The sequence below is a fragment of the Pongo abelii genome, chromosome 1 (genome assembly GCF_028885655.2).
Source record: "Pongo abelii isolate AG06213 chromosome 1, NHGRI_mPonAbe1-v2.0_pri, whole genome shotgun sequence".
Taxonomy (NCBI): Eukaryota; Metazoa; Chordata; class Mammalia; order Primates; family Hominidae; genus Pongo; species Pongo abelii.
In genome coordinates, this window is record NC_071985.2 from 202,120,777 (window position 1) to 202,124,148 (window position 3,372).

The 3,372-nt window shown below is 43.4% G+C and overlaps 1 pseudogene; it reads left to right on the plus strand.

Moving 5' to 3' along the window:
- The first annotated feature begins 849 nt into the window (after nt 1–849).
- On the plus strand, nt 850–2,079 carry LOC100447500 (elongation factor 1-alpha 1-like; annotated as a pseudogene).
- Nucleotides 2,080–3,372: the final 1,293 nt, after the last annotated feature.

Here is a 3,372-nt window from a genome sequence, read left to right on the forward strand (position 1 = left end):
TGATTCAATTACCTCCCACTGGATCCCTCCCATGACACGTGGGAATTATGGGATCTACAATTCAAGATGACATTTGGGTGGGGACACAGCCAAACCATATCATAAAGGAAACATTGAAAAGTCACTTGGAGGCAGAGGGGGTCCCTTGAGGGCCTACTTGAGTGACGGCAATGCAGGCTTTCTCACTCTACTAAATGGGATTGCAAGGGTGGGAAGGAGCCGGACTGTTCTGAACAGGGGAGGAAGGGCTTCCAGGAACCCCAGAGAAGGCAGAGAACAAGAGCACCTAGTGTCACAAATAGTCTCCATGCACTAGATATGTAGAGAACAATGATAAAAGGAAAAAATAAAGACAAAGATCTGCTTCCAAAGTTTTCTCTAAAAGTTTCCTTCAGTTCTAGCCCCATTGAGGGGCTGAAAATACCCATCTAGCTTTCTTTATCTCAATCCCACTATTTGAACTACTTGAACCTCATGTTTATAAATTTCCTTTTAATAATGCCATTATTTATTCTTTTGTTATAAGTCATTTCAGGGGTGAACTCTAGTCTTCTAGAGGCTTCAGAAACACACAGTATGCATCACCTCAGTGTTATAAAGCCCTACCCACCTCAAACCACTCAAGAATGTCAGAGAAGAGCTTTCTTGCAATGGGTGTGCTGCCAGAACACAGGTATCATGAAAACCACTCCTAAAAGTCAAAATGGGAAAGGAAAAAGATTCATGTCAACATTGTCATCACTGGACACATAGATTCAGGCAAGTCCACCACTACTGGCCATCTGGTCTCCAAATGTGGTGGAGTTGATAAAAGAATGGTAGAAAAACTTGTGTCTTCTTTTGGTCACAGAGGAGGCTGCTGAGATGGGAAAAGTCTCCGTAAAGTAAGCCTGGGTCTTGGACACACTGAAAGCTCAGCAAGAGTGTGATGTCACCATCTCCCCGTGGAAAGTTGAGACCAGTGAGTACTACATGACTACCATTGATGCCCCAAGACACAGAGACTTTATCAAAAATGTCATTACAGGCACATCTTAGGCTGACTGTGCTGTCCTCATTGTTGCTGCTGGTGTTGGTGAATTTGAAGCTGGTGTCTCCAAGAATGAGCAGACTCATGAGTGTGCCCTTCTAACTTACACCCTGGGTGTGAAACAACTAATTGTTGGTGTTAAAATGGATTCCACTGAGCCACCCTACAGCCAGAAAAGACACAAGGAAGTCATTAAGAAAATCAGCACTCACATTAAGAAAACTGACTACAACCTCTATCTCCTGACTAGTAGCATTTGTGCCAATTTCTGTTTGGAATGGTGACAGCATGCTGGTGCCAAGGGTTCACATGCCTGGGTTAAAGGGATGGAAAGTCACCCATAATGATGGCAATGACAGTGGAACCATGCTGCCTGAAGCTCTGAATTATGTCCTGCCACCAGCTCGTCCAACTGACAAGTCCTTGTGTCTGCCTCTCCAGGATGTCTACAACATTGGTGATATTGGTACCGTCCCTATGGGCTGAGCAGAGACTGGTGTTCTCAAGCCCAGCACAGTAGTCACTTTTGCTCCAGTCAACGTTACAACTGAAGGAAAGTCTGTTGAAATGCATCATGAGGCTTTGAGTGAAGCTCTTCCTGGGGACAATGTGGGCTTCAATGTCAAGAATGTGTCTGTCAAAGATGTTCGTTGTGGCAATGTTGCTGGTGACAGCATAAATGACCCACCTGTGGAAGCAGTTGACTTCACTGCTCGGGTGATTATCCTGAACCACCCAGGCCATATCAGTACTGATTGTGGCCCTGTGCTGAATTGTCAGACAGCTCACATTGCTTGTAAGTTTGCTGGGCTGAAGAAAAAGACTGATTGCTGTTCTGGTAAGAAGCTGGAAGATTTAAACTCTTAAAATCAGGTGATGCTTCCACCATGGATATGGTTTCTTGCAACCCCATGTGTGTTGAGAGCTTTTCTGACCAGCTCCCCTGAGTCCTTTTGCTGTTTGTTGGTTTCATCAAAGCAGTGGACAAGAAGGGTGATGGAGCTAGCAAGATCGCCAAGCCTGCCCAGAAAGCTTGGAAGACTAAATAAACATTATCCCTAGTACCTGCCACCCCAGTCTTAATCAGTCATGGAAGAACTGTCTAGAACTGTTTGTTTCAATTGGCCATTTAAGTTTAATAGTAAAAGACTGGTTAATGATAATAATGCATCATAAAAGATTCAGAAGGAAAGGAGAATATTTTATGAATCATTTTTGTTTTGTTTTCGTGTGGCAATTTTCAGTAATCAGATTTTTTGTTTTTGGTTTTGGTTTTGGTTTTGGTTCTGTTTTTTTTTTGTTTTTGTTTTTGTTTTTGTTTTTGAGACACAGTTTCACTCTGTTGCCCAGGCTGGAGTACAGTGGCACCATCTTGGCTCACTGCAACCTCCACCTCCTGGGTTCAAGCAATTCTCCCACCTCAGCCTCTGAGTACCTGGAATTACAGGCATGCCACTGCACTTGGCAAGTCATTAGTTTTCAAAATTAGTAATTTTTAATGGAAACAACTTGACCAAAAATCTGTCACAGAATTTTGAGATCCATCAAGACAAAGTTTAATGAGAAAACTGTGTCTTCTTTTGGTCAACACTGAAACTTTTATAGAAGTGCTTAGGCAAACGACTTCATAATTTATTTCTGGTGTTGAACAGCTGTGAAACCTTATGAGAATATAATTCTGAGTTACCATTTTATTTCTGGGTTAATTTGAGGGTGTCTTCCCCACCTATTTTTTTTTTTTTTTTGAAATGGAATCTTGCTCTGTCATCCAGGCTGGAGAGCAGTGGTGTGATCTCGGCTCACTGCAACCTCTGCCCCCAAGGTTCAATCCATTCTCCTCCCTCAGGCTCCCGAGTGGATTACAGGTGCACGCCAACATGCCCGGCTAATTTTTGTATTTTTAGTAGAGACAGGGTTTCACCATATTGGCCAAGCTGGTCTCAAACTCCTGACCTCAGGTGATCCACCCACCTCGACTTCCCAAAGTGCTAGGATTACAGGCGTGAGCCACCATGCCCAGCCTCCACCTATTTCTAAGCAGGAGGAATCTTGCTTCAGGTACCTAGTGAAAAGCTATGCGAGGGCTCTGTTGAATTGTGTATTAGTTAATTCTTACATTGCTATAAAGATAGTACTCTGAGACTGGGCAATTTATAAACAAAGGAGGTTTAATTGACTCACAGTTCTGCATGGCTGAGAAGGCCTCAGGAAACTTACAATCATGGTAGAAGGGGAAGCAGGCACCTTCTTTATAAGATGGCAGGAGAGAGTCTGAGCAGACAGGGAAGAGCCCCTTATGAAACCATCAGATCTCGTGCAAACTCACTCACTATCATGAGAAC